This window comes from Hemitrygon akajei, chromosome 2 (genome assembly GCF_048418815.1).
Source record: "Hemitrygon akajei chromosome 2, sHemAka1.3, whole genome shotgun sequence".
Classification (NCBI taxonomy): domain Eukaryota; kingdom Metazoa; phylum Chordata; class Chondrichthyes; order Myliobatiformes; family Dasyatidae; genus Hemitrygon; species Hemitrygon akajei.
In genome coordinates this window covers 124,778,977-124,798,133 of record NC_133125.1, presented here as the reverse complement: position 1 = coordinate 124,798,133, position 19,157 = coordinate 124,778,977, and positions in this window count along the sequence as shown.

The window sequence follows — 19,157 nt, the reverse complement described above, 5'->3', positions numbered from 1 at the left end:
GTTCACGAAAATAATCAGGATCACGGTTGAAAATAAAGTGGAAATAATAAATCGATCGGAAAGAGGTGAAATGCCATCGGTCATTGGAATAGTGTTACGCTACTTTGGTTAATGATCGGAACAATTTTAAAGGATAAAGTGAGAAAGGCTCTGCCCCGATGAAAGCTACAATTATTACTAAGCAACGCAGTGGTTTAATTATTGTGTTTTGGGTTTTTGATGCTGCTCGGCAACCCGGCACGGTGGGCAGCACGCTCAGGAGCGATCTGTCACCAGATCAAACTCGGGAACTTCCATTCCCGAGCCCAGCACTGAAACGTACGTTCTTAAGTGTATTATACGCATAGAAAGGTAAAATATATACTACATACTAAGACAAACGTTTGACTAACTGACGCTAAATAATACCAGATGTACCTGTTCCATAAAACCATATAACAACTACAGCACGGAAACAGGCCATCTCAGCCCTTCTAGTCCTTGCCAAACGTTTACTCACACCTAGTCCCACTGGCCTGCACACAGCCCATAACCCTCCATTCCTTTCCTGTCCATATACTTATCCAATTTTACTTTAAATGACAATACCGAACCTACCTCTACCACTTCTACTGGAAGCTCATTCCACACAGCTACCACTCTGAGTAAAGAAATTCCCCCTTGTGTTACCCTTAAACTTTTTCCCCCAACTCTCAACTCATGTCCTCTCATTTGAATCTCCCCTACTCTCAATGGAAAAAGCCTATCGATGTCAACTATATCTATCCCCCTCATAATTTTAAATACCTCTATCAAGTCCCCCTCAACCTTCTACGCTCCAAAGAATAAAGACCTAACTTGCTCAACCTTTCCCTGTAACTTGAGTGCTGAAACCCAGGTAACATTCTAGTAAATCTTCCCTGTACTCTTTCTATTTTGTTGACATCTTTCCTATAATTCAATGACCAGAACTGTACACAATACTCCAAATTCAGCCTTACCAATGCCTTGTACAATTTTAACATTATATCCCAACTCCTATACTGAACGCTCTGATTTATAAAGGCCAGCATAACAAACGCTTTCTTCGTCACCCTATGCACATGAGATTCCACCTTCAGGGAACTATGCACCATTATTCCTAGGTCACTCTGTTCTGCTGGATTTTTTAATGCCCTACCGTTTACCATGTATGTCCTATTTGGATGATTCCTTCCAAAATGTAGCACCTCACACTTATCAGCATTAAACTCTATCTGCCATCATTCAGCCCACTCTTCTAACTGGCCGACATCTCTCTGCAAGCTTTGAATATCTACTTCATTATCCATAACGCAACCTACCTTAGTATCATCTGCATATTTACTAATTCGATTTACCACCCCATCATCCAGATCATTAATGTATATGACAAACAACATTGGACAAACAACAGATCCCTGAGGCACACCACTAGTCACTGGCCTCCAACCTGACAAACAGTTATCCACCACTACTCTCTGGCATCTCCCATCCAGCCACTGTTGAATCCATTTTACTACTTCAATATTAATACCTAAAGATTGAATCTTCCTAACTAACCTTCTGTGCGGAACCTTGTCAAAGGCCTTACTGAAATCCATATAGACAACATCCACTGCTTTACCCTCGTCAACTTTCCTCATTACCTCTTCAAAAAAGTCAATAAGATTTGTCAAACATGACCTTCCACGCACAAATCCGTGCTGACCGTTCCTAATCAGACCCTGTTTATCCAGATAATTATATATACCATACGACTTACAACTTACTTAGTAAGAGAACTTATGATTTTTTTTGATCCGGATCCATGATAACCCACGCATATCCTCCTGTATACTTTAATTCATCTCCAGATTACTTATAATACCTAATACAATGTAAATGCTATGTAAAATGATTGTTATACTGTATTGCTTAGGGAATAATGACAAGAAAAAAGTCTGCACATGCTCGAACAACAAGTGCTGGAAGAGCACTTCCGGGTTTTCGCAATTTGTGGTTGGTTGAATTCGCGCATGCGGAATTCAGGGATAAGGAGGGCCGACTGTACAATGATCGTTGGTAGAATCTCGCGTGGTGACAAGAGGGTGTACAGGAGTGAGATGTGCCAACTAGTGGAATGGTGCCGCAACAACAACCTGGCTTTCAACGTCAGTAAGACGAAAGAGCTGATTGTGGACTTCAGAAAGGGTAAAACAAAGGACCACATACCAATCCCCCTAGAGGGATCAGAAGTGGAGAGAGTGAACAGTTTCAAGCTCCTGTGTGCCAAGATCTCTGAGGACCTAAGCTGGTCTCAACATATCAATATAGTTAAAAAGGCAAGACAGTGGCTATACTTTATTAGGATTTTGAAGAGATTTGGCATGTCAGCAAATACACTCAAAAACTTCTATAGATATACCGTGGAGAGCATTCTGACAGGCTGCATCACTGTCTGGAATGGAGGGGCTACTGCACAGGACCGAAAGAAGATGCAGAAGGTTGTAAATCTAGTCAGCTCCATCTTGGGTACTAGCTTACAAAATACCCAGGACATCTTTTGGGAGCGGTGTCCCAGAAAGGCAGCGTCCGTCATTAAGGACCTCCAGCACCCAGGTCATGCCCTTTCACACTATTACCATCAGATAGGAGGTACAGAAGCCTGAAGGCACACATCAGCAATTCAGGAACAGCTTCTTCCCCTCCACCATCTGATTCCTAAATGAATATTGAATCTTTGGACACTACCTCACTTTTTTTTTAATATACAGTATTTTTGTTTTCACATGTTTTTTTTAAAAATCTATTCAATATAGATAAAAAAATAAACAAGTAAATCAATTAATTTTATTTTTTCTCTCTGTTAGATTATGTATTATATTGAACGTCTGCTACTAAGTTAATAAATTTCACATCACATGCCAGTGATAATAAACCCAATTCTGATTCATCTGTATTTGATATCTTGAGCATGCTTATTCTGCCTTCATTCAAGAGTTTTCCCCATTTTCTTAAGCTGGACAAATAGATATCTCCAGCCCTGGCGTAGCTGTCGTTGAAGGCAGCTTTATTATTCATCAATGGTTGCTGAACTCAAAGAGCTGCTGTAAAAAGACAGTACTTCCTGGCATTTGAACAAAAGGCAGATTCAAATATTGATTGAAACTTCTAAGCAGTGCTTTGAATGAATGAATGAATATACAGGCAATATAAAATGGCTGTCCTAATGACGAAAGCTAATTGCTTAACAATGCAATAATGAGAAATCAACAACAGCTGTGAACCCACAAGTAAGTTGTGAGGCCTAGTTATTAGAAATAAAATAACAATCCAAATCAGGAAAGACATAACAATGGTATTGTGGCACTCTGGGAGGGGTGCATTCATCATCCCGACCCAGCCTTCCTAATGACCAGCGCTATTTATTGTTCTTGTTTTAAAATGCTTTCGTAAAATTATGGTAGGATGTTCAAGTTCATTTATTGTTCCCTGACTGTAAGCAGGGTGTGTGATAATCACATCCCCTGTCTGTGTGAGACTGAACTGTTCTCTCCCCAGGTCACAGTACCTGTTTTTTTTTTGGGTTTATCACAATTAAAATTGCTGTTGAGTTTAACGGGCTTACCCGTCCGTCACATTTGACGGAATGCTCACCACAGTATATTCATCTAGCCCTAGATATGGAATTGGAATTTTTTCAATTAGACAGCTTTGCTGACAGTAAATCATTTGTAAGGATCAATTCTGCCAAAGAAAACAACAATATTCAAACAAATAAATACAAAATTTTAGGAACAATGATAGTTGAACGTTCATCGCAGATTTGTGAATAATTTGGGATGAATTACATTATCTTCATAGGAGCTACAAATGTCATGAAATGATTTCTGTAAGATATTCATGCCTGCTGAATTGCATGTTTTTATACATATGACTCAATAACCATATCTCCAGTGCATTCCTGAATTAAAATACAGTTCTACAAGAAATATAGCTCCAGGGTTACCTTATCATTCCCCAGTGGCCTAAACAGCATCCAAGTTTATTCTTCTGAGTGCTGGAGAAATGAATGTATTGATATAGAGATGGCAGGTGTGAATATTATCAGAAAAGCATTTTTCTTTTCTATTTACAAACTGAAAGCTAGGAATAAAGATCATCTTGATGGAGTTAGATTGTCTTTTCTTAATCATTTCATTTTGAAATGCATCACCTAATTTTGAAAGGTAGAAGTAAATCTGAATTTATTTGTACGTGCTTAGGTCTGTAAAGTAACAAAAATAATGTTTAATAATTAGAGAAAGTGAAATCAAACTGCAGGTCTAAGAAATATTTTCTGAAATACAGTATGAAATTGTTGATTGAGAAAACAGGATAACTTGTGGGAATGCCTGTGGTGAATGCTCAAGTCTACCAGAGACAACTTCAATCCAGGTCCACTGAACTGGTAATCTATAAACATCACAGCAGTAAAGTTCCTTTTATCATTTTTATCTTTTTGGTGATATATTGATTTTACTTTTGATACTGTGTATTAGGCCACAAGTTGTTAATTAACTGACATATTGGTATGCATATTGACACAATTTTACCTTGTTTGCAGTTGACTACCTTAAATTGCAATCTGGAGTAATTTAGCAAGCATAATTGCACAGAATGTTTATTGTTAAAATACTCAGTGGGATGAATCTTCTGCCTTAAATTCATATACATGACTGAACATGAATCGATATCTTGAAAATTAACCTCATGAATCTCATTCTACATAATTTCTGCAGTGCCAAGAAATTATTCTCCAACAGGTGCTTAAGCCAGTACTGTTTTAAACTTAAGTCATTTTCTATTGCATCTTTAATTCAGGTATTAACCTAAAATAACTTATGCATGGTAAAGAAAGAAAGATAAATGGTGAATGGGGAAGATGTGTCACTAGAGTCAAATCTACTGAAGGGACAGAAACCAGCTATATAATAAAAGACATGGAGCATAGACCAGAACAGGGTCCAGGCCCTTTGGACCACAAAGTCCTGCCAATCACAAATATAGAATCAGTATCAGAATCAGGTTTATTATCACTGGCATGTGTCGTGAAATTTGTTAACTTAGCAGCAGCAGCAGTTCAATGTGATACATAATATAGAAGAAAAAATATAATAATAATAAAGTAAATCAATTACAGTATATGTATATTGAATAGATTAAAATTGTGCAAAAAAACAGAATATATATTTAAAAAGTAAGGTAGCGTCCAAGGGATCAATACCCACTTAGGAATCAGATGGCGGAGGTGAAGAAGCTGTTCCTGAATCACTGAGTGTGTGTCTTCAGGCTTCTGTACCTCCTTCCTGATGGTAAAAATGAGAAGAGTGCATGCCCTGGGTGCTGGGTGTCCATAATAATGGATATTGCCTTTCTGAGGCACCGCTCTTTGTTCTTGTCTTGGATACTACGAAGGCTAATACCCAAGATGGAGCTAACTAATTTTATAACTTACTGCAGCTTCTTTTGGTCCTGTGCAGTAGCAGCCCCATTCCCCCATACCAGACAGTGATGCAGCCTGACAGAATGCTCCCCACGGTACAGCTATAGATGTGTTTGAGTATTTTAGGTGACAAACTAATACTCTTCAAATTCCAAAGGCCGCTGTCTTGCCTTCTTTACAGCTGTACCAATATCTTGGGACCAAGTTAGATCCTTAGAGATTTTGACACCCAGGAACTTGAAATTACTCACTCTCTTCACTTCTGATCCCTCTATAATGATTAGTTTATGTTCCCTTTTCTTACCCTTCCTGAAGTCCACAATCAGCTCTTTTGTCTTATTGACATTGACAAGGTTGTTGCTGTGACACTACTCAACTAACTGCTATATCTCGCTCCTGTAGCCCTCTCGTCTACATCTGATATTCTACCAACAATGGTTGTATCATCAGTAAATTTATAGATGGTGTTTGAGCTTTACCGAGCCACACAGTCATGGGTATAGAGAGGGTAGAGCAGTGGGCTAAGCACACACCTGAGCTGTGCCAGTGTTGATCGTCAGCAAGGAGGAGATATTGTCACCAAACCACAAAGATTGTGGTCTTCCGGTTAGAAAGTGGAGGATCCAATTGCAGAAGGAGGTACAGAGGCCCAGGTTCTACAACATCTCAATCAGGATTGTGGGAATGATGGTATTAATTGCTGAGCTGTAGTTGATGAACAACATCCTGACATAGATGTTTGTACTGTCCAGGTGGTTTAAGGCCTTGGGAACAGCCATTGAGATTACATCTGCCATAGACCTATTATGGCGATAGGCAAATTGCAATGGGTCCAGGTCCTTGCAGAGTCAAGAGTTCATTCTAGCCATGACCAATTTCTCAAAGCATTTCATCACCATAGATGTGACTGCTACTGGTAAACAGCCAGTAAGGCAACTTACGCTACTCTTCTTGGTAACTGGTATAATTGTTGCTTATTTGAAGCAGGTGGGAATTTCCAATCATAGCAGTGAGAGGTTGAAAATGTCTTTGAATACTCCCATCAAGTTGGTTGGCACAAGTTCTCAGAGCCTTAACAGGTACTTCATCAGGGCCTACCACTTTGGAAAGGTTCACCCTCTTTAAAGACAGTCTAACATCGGCCTCTGAGACAGAGATCACAGGGTCACTGGGAGCAGCAGGGATCTTCACAGCTGTAGTTATGTTCTTCCTTTCAAAACAGACATAGGAGGCATTGAGCTCATCTGGTAGTAAAGCATCACTGCTGTTCATGCTATTGGGTTTTGCTTTGTATGAAGTAATCCCCTGTAAACCCTGCCAGAGTTGGCATGCTTTCTGAGGTGCCTTGAGAATGCAATCTAGTGTAGCACAGCTCGATGGATACAATTAAATATTCCTGTTTCAGCCTGATACAGCTGAGAATGACAACTGCTTACAAGGTCTGTACAGGTAATAAAGATGTTTCAAGGCGACTGAATAGTCTATTGCTGCTTAAAACTGAAGGAAACAATGCTAATTGTGGCCGTACATCTCGGTGGACTCCATGTAAGAAATGTGGCTACAGTCCAGGTATACAGGTGCGTTTAAGAAAAAGGGGCTTTAGTCTCCTAATACTGTCTATCATCCTGGTAAATGTACTGTCTCTAGTAAATAAAATTGAAGATCTCAGACCTAGGGTGCTGTATCAAAAGGACATTAGGACTGTTTATGTCCTTTGATTCATGGAATCCTGGTTAACCTTTTCCGTACCAGACACAGCGATTCAGATTGACAGTTTTAACATACACCAACAGCACTGGACTGTCGAGTCTCTGAAAAGTAAAAGTGAAGCCTCATGATCAACCTCTCTTGGTGCACAAGTCTATCTGTGGTGTCTCAATTCTGCTCACCTGACCTGGGATATCTCGCAATTAAGTGCCGTCCATTATCTGCCGAGGGAGATTTCTGCGATCATTTTGGTAGCGGTGTACATTCTGCTTCAGGCCAATATCAAGCAGGCTCTAGATTATCTGAGCAATGGGATCAACATGCACAAAACAGCACACCCTGACAACTTCACTGCCATTTTTAAACCGGGCCAGCTAGAAAAAGGTCATTAAATAATTACCATCAGCAAATCACTTGAAGTTCTAGAGGAATCAACACACTGGACCACTGTTATACCATCATCAAGAATGCTTATCGTGCTATTCCACTCCCACACTTTGGAAAGTCTAATCACCTGGCTGTACTGCTTCTCCCTGAGTATAGGTAGAGACTGAGGACTCAGCACCAGTAGTGAGGATCAAGAAGGTATGGACAAGGGAGGCACAGAAGAGCTTACAGGACTGCTTTGAATCAAAGGACTGGACTGTATTCAGGGATACAGATTCAGATTCAGTTTATTGTCATTTAAAAACCACAAATGCAATGCAGTTAAAAATTGAGACAACGCTCCTCCAGAATGATATCAAAAAAGCACATGACAAAATAGACTACACCAGAAAATCCACATAACGTTTGGCAATCTCCAGTCCAGAGTCCGGAGAGGCTGCTGCGTATTAATATCGCGCTACCATCTTAACGCGTTTCCCGGAAAGAAGCTCCAAATCTACCAGACAAAACAAGACCTGCACAAAACCACATAGTTACAACATATGGTTATAACAATGCAAACAATACCATAATTTGTTTAAAAAACAGACCATGGGCACAGTAAAAATAGTCCAAAGAAGTTAAAAGACTATAAGTTCGAAAGAAACCACCACACAGTTTGCACAAGTCCCCAGGGTCCCGACAGACTCGCCATCCCACGCCGGCGGCAGGAGGGAATAACCCCACTATGGACTTCCACGGCACTGCCCGACTCAGCCTCGCAGACGCAGCACACAATGAAAGCTCAGTCGAACCCAGACTCACAGACACATATTTGAATCTGGATGAGTGTGCTACAGTTGTTCTCAATTTCATTAAAAACCTCTGTGGATGAGTGTGTGCCTACAAAAACTTGCCGTACATTCCAAAACCGAAAGCCATGGATGAACCAGGAGGTTTGTCATCTGATGAAGGCTAGATCTGTGCCATTTAGTCTCGTGACCCAGGTCTGTACAAGAAAACTAGGCCTGACTTATGGAGGGCTATTTCAAGAGTGAAGAAACAATTCTGAGCAAGTTTGGAAGCGACATCGGACCAGCTCTGAGGCTTAGCACTGGTTTGTAAAGTCAGGCAGAACTATGGTGATAGGAAACTCAATAGGTAGGGTGACAGACAGCAGGTTCTGTGGCCTTGAAAGTGAAGCCAGGATGGTGTGGTGCTGCCAGGTGCTAGAGTCCAGGGTGTCTCCAAACTGCTGCAGAAGAATCTCAAGAGGAAAGGTGAGCAGCCAGAGGTCGTTGTGCACATTGGCACCAATGATATACAAATGCTGTTTGTAGTTAGAAAGGGGGAGAGGTCCTGTGCAGAAAGTATAGGGAGTCAGGACGTCTGAGAGAGTAATCTCTGCATTATTCCCAGTACCACGTGCTAGACTGGGCAGCAATTGCATGATATTACAGATGAATGTGTGGCGGAGGATCTGGTGGAGGGGGCAGAGTTTAAGATTTCTGGATCATTGGAATCTCTTCTAGGGAAGGTATGATCTGTACGAGAAGGACAGCTTAAACTGGAATCCGAGGGTGGCTAATACTCTTGCTGTTGGAAAGGGTTTAAAGTAATTTGGCAGGGTGTTGGGAACTGGAGTGATAGGGCTGAGGATGGGGCAGTTGGTATGTAAGATGCAGTGTGTAATGAGAATGTGAGGAAGGACAGGTAGATGATAGGGCAAAACTGCAGTCGGTGGGAAGCGTTGAAGTGTAACATGGGGGCAAAATTGTAAAGGATGATGAATACAGGACTGGAGGAGTTATACAGTATTTGAATGCACACAGTATATGTAATAGGTAGATGATCTTGTAGCACAGTTAGAAATTGGCAAGCATGACATTATGAGCATCATTAATTCCGGGTTGAAACATGATTATACTTGGGAGATTAACATACAAGTATACACCTTGTATCAAAAGCATAGGCAGTTAGGCAAAGGGGCCAGAGTGGCTCTGTTGGTAAAAAATGTAATCAAATCCTGCAACAAAGGTGACATCCTGTAGGACTGGTAGATGTAGAATCCTTTTTGAGTTAAGAAACGGCAAGGGTAAAAAAAACCCTGATGGGAGTTATATACAGGCCCCTGAACAGTAGGCCATGATGTGGGTTATACATTACAATATGAGATATAAAGGTACGTAATAAGGTCAATGTTACAGTACTCATGGCGGATTTCAATATGGAGGCAGTTTGAGAAATTGGGTTGGTGCTGGATCCCAATAAGAGGAATTTGTAGAATGCCTCTGAGATGGGTTTTTACAACACCCTATGGTTCAGCCTTCTAGGGGAAAGGCAATTCTGGACTGGGTGCTGTGTATTGAACCATATTTAATTAGGAAGCTTAAGGTACAAGAACCCATAGGAGGCAGACCATAATATGACAGAAATCACCCTGCAGATCGTTGAATTGAATTTCGGTTTACTGTCATTTAGAAACCACAACTGCAATGCAGTTAAAAAATGAAACAACGTTCCTCCAGAATGATATCACAAAAGCACACAACAAAACAGACTACACCAGAAAATCCACATAATGTTCGGCAATCCCCAAATCCAGAGTCCAGAGAGGCTGTGCGTATTAATATCGCGCTACCATCTTAGCGTGTTCCCCAGAAAGGAGCTCTAAATCCACCAGACAAAACAAGAATACCCAGACACACCAAATCAGAAGACCAAATCTACCACCCAACAAACCAAAAACTAAAGCTACAAGACCTGCACAAAACCACATAGTTGCAACATAGTTACAACAGTGCAAACAATACCATAATTGATTTTAAAAAAAACAGACCATGGGCACAGTAAAAATAGCCCAAAGATGTTAAAAGACTATAAGTTTGAAAGAAACCACCACACATTTTCTATAAGCCCTCAGGGTCCCGACAGACTCGTCATCCCACGCAGGCAGCAGAAGGGAATACCCCCGCAAAGGACTTCCACGGCGCCGCCAGACTCAGCCTCACAGACGCAGTGCACAGTGAAAGTGCCCCGACCTCAGCGGACTCCAAGTCCGTCGAACCTCCAAGACTCCGACCATCCCCTCCGGCACAGCCTCTCCGAGCACCATCCACTGCCGAACGCACTACGACACCCCCCGCCGCCGGTCCCCGGCAATGCAACCCCAAGGACTGGGGGCCTGTTCTTCCCAGCAGAGACCTGAGGGAGAAGATGAAGTCAGATGCATCAGTATTACCATGGAGTTAAAAGAATTACAGAGGCATGAGAGAGGAGCAAACCAAAGTTGATTGGAAGGGGTACTATCAGGGATAATGGCAGAAAAGCAATAGTGGAGTTTCTGCACTATGTAGAAGATGCAGGATAGATACATCCCACAGATTAATAACTATTATAATGAGAGGAAGATGGCAAAAGTGGCTGACAATGGAAGTAAAAGACAGCATAAAGTCAAATGAGAATGTAGTTGCTTTTTTTGAAGGCGAAGCTAAAAGCTCGGATGGTGGTTAAGTCACCTGGACCAGATGGACTGCATGTCAGGGTTCTAAGGAGGTAACTGAATAGTCTGGAGGCATTAGTTATGATCTTCCAAGAATCACTAGATTCTGCAGTGGTTCCAAGGACTGAAAAGATACAAATGTCACTCTACATTTTAAGAGAGGGAAGCTGAAGGAAATTTTAGGCCAGTTAGCCTGATTTCAGTGGATGGGAAGATGTTATTAAGGATGAATTGTTTTTGTATTTGGAGGCACAAGATAAAATAGGCCAAAGTCAACACGCTTTTCTTAAGGGAAAACCTTGCCTGGCAAATCTGTTGGAATTCTTTGAGAAAATAACAGACAAGGCAGACAAAGGAGAGTCAGTGAATATTGTTTACTTGGATTTTCAGAAGGTCTTCGGCACATGAGGCTGCTTAACATGATAAGAGTGAATGGTATTATAGGAAGTGCACTGGAATAGATAGAAAATTAGCTGACTGACTGTCAGGGGTCAGTGTTGAGACCTCTTTTTTCATGTCGTACTGTATGCCAATGACCTAGATGATGAACTTGGCTTTGTGACCAAGTTTGCAAATGATAAGAAGAAAGCCAAAAGTGCAGGTCTCTTTGAGGAAGAAGAAAGTCTGCAGAAGGACTTAGACAGATTAGAAAAATGGGCAAAGAAGAAATAGCAGATGGAATATAGTAAGGGAAGTGTATGGTCATGAACTTTGGTAGAAGGAATAAAAGCACAGATGATTTTGTAAACTGGAAGAATGTTTTTTTTTAAAAATCAGAGATACAAAGGGAGTTGTGCAGGATTCCCTAAAAGTTAACTTGCAGGTTGAGTTGGTGGTAAGGAAGGCAAATGTAATATTTGCATTCACTTTGAGAGCACTAGACTATAAAAGCAAGGATATGATATTGTGGCTTTATAAGGCATTGGTCAGACCATACTTTGAGTATTGTGAATAATTTTAGTCCCCTTATCTAAGAAATGATATGCTGTCATTGGAGATCAGATTCAGAAGAATGATTCTAGGAATAAAAGGGTTATTAAATGAGAAGTGTTGGTGGCTGTCGGCCTGCGCTCACTGGAGTTTGTAAGAATGTGGGACAATCTCAGTGAAAATTATCAAACATATAAAGGCCTAGATAGAGTAGAAGTGGAGAGAATGCTTCTTCTAATGGGTGAGACCGGAACCAGGTGGCACAGCCTCAGAATAGAGGGACATCCATTTAGACCAGAGATGAGGAGGAATTTTCTTTAAGCCAGGCGATGTGAATCTGTGGAATTCATTGCCATGGCAGGTGTGGAGGCCAAGTCACTGAGTATATTTAAACTGGAGATTGATAGGTTCTCGATTACCGGTAGTCAGGACATCAAAGGATATGGTCAGAAGGCAGAAGAATAGTGTTAAGAAGAAGAATAAATTAGTCTTGATGGAATGGTGGAGCATATTCAATGTGCTGAGGGGCCTAATTCTGCTCCTACGTCCTCATGGTCTTATGGTCAATTAACTGCATTTTTGCAAATTGTTGTTGAGATTCTCTGTGCAATTGAAAATACAGAAAACAAACAAGAGCACATGAATTTGTATTTCCCATTTTAAAATAACTAGTAAGTTTAAATAAAATTATGTCATAGGGGTTTCCAAACTCTTCACTCTTATATTCTCAGTGTGTTAAAATTCCACATCACCAATTAAAAACAATAGATTTGTTTTATTCAACAGTAGTGGGTATCATAGGCTGAGCCTTGATTTAAATGTCCACCCCCAATTGTCCTTTAGAAAGTGGCGGTGAGCCTTTTTGAAAGGCTACAGTCTTTGATGCGTGGGTACACCTGTAATGCTGTTGAGGAAGGAGTTCCGGGACTTTGATCCAACTACAGTGAAGGATTGGCAATATATTTCCAAAAAAGGACACTGTGTGACTTGGAGGGCAACTTCTAGGTGATAATCTTCTCATGCTTTTGCTGCCCTGATCCTGTCTGGTCAAGGCTATGAGTCTGGCAGATGCTGTCTAAGGAATTTTTTTTATGAGTTAGTTCCCACTGTGTATTGGTGATGGAATGAATGAGTCGTGGTGGATGGTGCTTCTATCGAGAGGACTGTTGTGTCTTGTGTGGCGTCTTGCACATTGTTGAAGCTGAAGTCATCCAGTCATGTAGTTACAGTTTCTCTGAAGGGGTAGTTTTCCCATATTATTAATTTCATTGATGATCTGAGGAAGATCGTAAGGTGGCTGGAAAATGGCACTCACTATCACAGCAGGTAGAGAAGGCAGGTCATTTCACAACATTTGAAAAGTTCCTAGATGAAAACTTGTATCACCAAGGCATAGAAGTCTATGAAACTAGTGAAAGTAAATGGGATTAATTAAGAGAAATAATAGATTGACATGGACCTAGTACGTTAAAGTCTGTTTCTGTGCTCCATATGTAAGCACTGTAAATGCATGGAATGAATAGTACTTTAATTCTTTGTATATATTGCATGCACTTTAATTTTCTCTTATTCATTATCAGCAAGATTTATTAATTTTACCATTAAAATATATTTTTGATTTATATCTATTAAATTAACATTTTATTAAATATTTCATAGTCAGAAAGTTTACTAAGATTCTATGTACAGAGTTAAAAGATTTTCTATTTTCTAACTTTTCAAACTAATAGTACTTCTGTTATGCTCCTTTATATTTAAGCTGAAGTACATTTATTAGATTATTATGCTTTACATGTTGTATAATGTGGAAAATAACAGCCATTTACTAGAATAAAAGTCAGGAGCAGAGTAAATTGTGCAGAACATTTTATTTTATGTTTATTGCCATAATGTGCCTTTCTACCAGCTTTAGTTATTTAAAGAGTCAGTAGAATGAAATGTCTGAGCATTAACAAGAGCAGGAAGGGGTCTGTTCTGTGTCGTTTCTCTCACTCATGGGGTCCAATGTACATTTGTTGCTATATTGAACACACACACAAACTCAGCAAGCCAGGCAGCATCCCTGGAAAGGAATAAATATTTGATGTTTTGGACTGAGACCAAAGTCCTGATGAAGGATCTCAGTCCAATACATCGACTCCATAGATGTTGCCTAACTTGCTGAGCTCTCCAACTTTTTGTGTTGTTCAAGGTTTCCAGCATCTGCAGTATCTCCTTTCTTCATGACTTACTTGTTCAGACACGTCTGGCAAGTGCTGTGAAGAGAGTATTTAACTGCTTTTTACATTATGGGATAGATGTAGTATATACTTAACAACACTCTTCAGATAATATATAAAAGTTGCCCAATTCCCAATTTGCATGTTTCACATAACTTTTCAAGCTTACCGGGGATTCATTTTTGGTGGTAAAGGAACTGGTGGAAGTCATTCAATACAAGGTTAATACATTTCTGTGAAGTTATCTGAACTTTGCTGGACCTCAATCACCCAACTCACAGTCACCTTACTCCTCTCTTTGGATCTATCTGATGCCCAATCTTTCTTGGTTTTGAACGGAACTGTGGGAAGCATTGGAACACATACTTGATTCCATAAGCTAATTAGTAATGCCTAGCGGCTGATTTTGAATGGCCTACTAAACCCATTTCATTTGGTAAGTGTTACATCCATGACACCTATCTCAGGCTTTTCCCCCAAATTCTTCCAGGTAAAACTGTATATCACACATAAGATAATTTCCATTTTAAAGGGATACATTTCCATTTTACATTAAATTGTGAAAATGAGCAAATAGTTCATTAACATTGACTGTACATACCATATTTCAGTTAAGAAGTGTGTTATCTGGCACCATTTATTTTGAAATTTACTATAATTTTATGCTTTTCCACAGTACTACTGCCTCAAAACAACAAATTCAATAATAAACTTGATTCTGAATCAGGTATTGTTTGACTACAAATATAAAGTTTTCTATAGATCAACATAATTATCAATTTTTATTGGGGAATGTTAGTGAATATGGCTAAAGCTAGTGTAACATTGTTCTTAGATATAGCTTAGTAAACACATAGGTTTTAGTAATATATCGACAGTAAACATCAGCTTTTAACATTCTCCTCCAGGTTAATTTATGATGACTTCAATGTATAGCATCACTACTTGTACGAGTTTCACTTAAAAGTATATCATTAACCAACTTGGCAAATCTTGCTAGGATGCCTGTTCAAAGCAAGAGTTTCAGTAGGCAAGGGATAGAAGAGTAATTTTCTCACTGCAGTGTCAGACTGTCCAAGGGTGCTGGAATAACATAGGAATGCAAATTGCTTTGTTGTGTCAAGAACTGAGAAATAAGTGAAAGGGTAACCTGATGAATGGTTTCTATAATTCACAAGATGTCTGGTGTGTCAGGTTCAGATAGTGTTACTGAAAAAGGAAAACAAAGATCTCTTAACCAGGGCAACGAACAATAAGTTGAGAATGTCAAGGAGGACTTGCTGGGTGCTCTGAAGCAATTGCCAGTTTGCTAACAGTCACATCACTACTTCAGTAGTGTCATACACTGTCTCTCACAATTATATATAAAACATTACAAACCTACAAGGGAGTATTTGTGATGAAGGGTCTCACCTGAACCGTCAACTGTTTACTCTTTTCCATAGATGCTGCCTGGCCTGCTGAGTTCCTCTAGCATTTTGTGTGTGTTGAAGGGAGTATTTCTGATGGCAATCAAATCAAAGGCCTGCTAGTGAATTGCTCAGATTTCAGGTGAGGCAACGTTTCACATGCACCTTCTCCAGTCTGGCTATTACATTTGGTGCTCCGATGTGACCCCCTCTACATCATTGAGGCCAAGGACAAACTAGGTACCCATATTGCAGAGCACCTGGACTCTGTCTGCATTGGCCATACTAAGCTTCTGCATGCACGTTCTTTTAACTCCCCTTCTCATTCGCACACAGACTTCTTCATCCTTGGTCTTCTTCACTGCCAGGATGAGGCACAAACTAGAGCAACAACACCTCAGATACCACCTGGGATATCTGCAGCCCAATAGTATGAACAATTACTTTTCCAAATTTGGTGAACCCTTACCTCCTGAGCTTCTTCCCCTCACTTCTTTCTCTTTTGTACCATTCCACTTCCAGCCCTCATACTTCTGTTCCCTCCCCTCACCCCACCACCCATCCCCATGCCTCACCTCTTTCTCTCCTTCCTGGTTTCATCCACTTACTCCCAACACTATTTACCCAGCAGATCCATCCTCTCTGGTTGCATTTGCTTACCTCTCTGCTGTCAGTTATCAGATCACCCAATGAAACCTTGTTAACTTCTTGAGTTTGTTACAATTTGGCACATTTTATCTCATTGAAATACATTTAACCCTAAGTCAGCAGTGTCAGTGGGACTGTACATTCTGCTGATGTCAAACTATCCAGATTTCATTCGTGCAAGGGTTCCCAACCTGGACCTCTTGGTTAATGGCTAGGCTCCATGGAATAAAAAAAGGTTAGGAACCCCTGCATTGGCATGATGAGCCCTGAAGCAGGACTCAAGCTCCCTGATTGATGCACCATCAATAACTCACGCCGAGACTTAGGAAGTGAGATATCGGCTTTTATTGACTGAAGAACAACACTACATCCTGGGAAAATGAGGGAGAGCAGCAGGCCACAGTCGCCTTTATACAGGGGTCTGTGGGAGGAGCCACAGGGGCAATCAGCAGGGTCTTGGGAGGAGCCACAGGAGCAGTCAGACAGGTATATCTAGTTCACCACACTGGTCCAACTAGAAAACCAAATGCTAAACCATACAACCTACCTCCTTGACATTCATCTATGCTATTAATCTTCGTCATCATTTTACAGTGGAACCACTGAACTGTAAACTTAAATGGAGGATCCCCTAATCTCCAACACATTATCTTTCTCCTGTTGAAGAAAGGATAACACAATAATAAGGTTTGAGAGATTTCTGGTGAATTCTACCGAGGATTTTAACTTACCTGATTTCCTCCAAGAAGGAAGGCTTGAAATCATATCCGTCATCTGGTGCCAACAATTAATATGTACTCAGTCGCCACCTCATTACGTATCCCTTGTACCTAATAAAATGCCCACTGTATGTTTGTGATCTTCTGTTACTATAGCCCATCCACTTCAAGGTTTGGCATATTGTGCGCTCAGAGAAGTTCTTTTGCACAGCACTCTGGTAGTGCATAATTATTTGACTTATTGTCAGCTTGAACCAGTCTGGCTAATCTCCTCTAACTTCTCATTAATGAGGTATTTTTGCCTACAGAACTGCCATACACTGGATTTCTTCTGTTTTTCTTTTGCACCATTCTTTATCAACTGTAGAGAAGGTTGAGCATGAGATAAATAGTTTCCAAGTTATTAAATCCATCTCATCTGGCACCAACGATCATTTCACAATCACATTTCTTCTCCATTCTGATATTTGGTCTAAACAACAACTGGACCTCTTGACCATGTCTCCATGTTTTTATGCATTGAGTTGCTGCACTTGATTGGCCGATTAGACATTTGCATTAATGAACAGGTGAACCATGTAACCAGATGAAAAACCAATTATTGTGAGATCTGTAAGACAGTTTGCAACTTTGTAAAGTGAAATTAAGTTAAAACTGAATTTGTTTAATGAGGTAATAATTTTTAATCAAAATGGACTTCAAGTTATGAAGGTTAACTTTCCAGCAGCACTTGCTGGTGGGGAATCCAGTCTACCAGCATCATGAAATTATATATGCACTTTTCATGATTTTCTTTTCATTAAAGTAAATGATGAAATGCTAAGGATGAATACTAGAGTTGCATATTTGCAAAATTAGCTCAATAATGCCATGCTGTGTTTCATTTTACATTTTATTAGTTCCTTAACGAGCTACAAACAGGGCATGCTGTTCCCTTGCATTCCTGATGATCCAGCAGTTTTAACTCTTTGTCTGCATGATAATAGAAGAGTGTTAATAAAACACTCAGTCGGTTTCTTTTTAAATAAAATGAAGTGCATGCATGCAAGCCTAGGGGCGAGTATTCAGACCTTCAGCAAGCCAAGTCCATTACAGGCAAAAGATCTCTTGTCTGTTTCAGTGTCACGACAAAAGAGCACATTTGTGAATCAGCTGCACAAATAATTCTGCTTTAACTAGCAGAATTTTGTAACAAAATCTAATGATATTATATTAACTTTATTATGCACTTAGAACTGCTCCACTATACTATATAGGCACATAAATCCTGCATTAAAATAAAATGGATTAACTTTATTCTGTTGTTTTTGTGTCTAATGGGAATTTATGTTCAATTATTTTGATAGAATCAGAATAATGTGAACAATAATGTAGATATATTTTAATGTATTAGAACACTCTAGCACAGAAACAGGCCATTCAACCCATCTATTCCATGTTGAACTATTCTTCAGCATAGTTTCATCAACGTGCACCTGGACCAATAGAGTCATAGAACATCATATTCTTTGTTTAGTCTTGTGAATTTATATCCAGAAATAAAATTGCATTGATAAAACCCACACACATTATGTGTTGTTCATGAATAGTGAAGAGAATCCTTGCTGATACCCAAAGAGATTCCAATTAGATTTCCATTGTGCTGATGAAATGTAACTATATTCTTTGAAGGATTAGATAATTTCTCAGCTCTAGTGTCATGAAATTTTGAAAGCTGAATTAGTTTTTGGATCATGAAGGTGCAAGAAAAAAAATAGTCATGGTTGAATGACAGAGCAGACTTGATGGCCTGAATGGTCTAACTCTGCCTTTATATTATATGGTTTTAAGAGAAAAGCTACCTTGTGCATCAGAGCTGATGTTATCTATGTGTACATGCAATGGTTTTTGAGTAGCACTGTGAATAAACATAATGCTATTTATGCCACTTTTCCCAAGATTCTTCTGTAAATCAAGCTGAATGTCAAAAATTTCTGTAAATAATTCACTGTACTACCTCATGCTTCATATATCAATTATTACCAAATATCCACCCTAATTTTATCTCACTTTAGAAAAAATTTGTCACCTAGTTCAGAAATTAGGTTATGTGTACGAAGATCCTCAAAAGTATAATCTGAAAGCAGTTTTCATGACCAGAAGTTGATTTGAACTATAGTAATCCAATATAATATTGATGCATTTTAATCTATA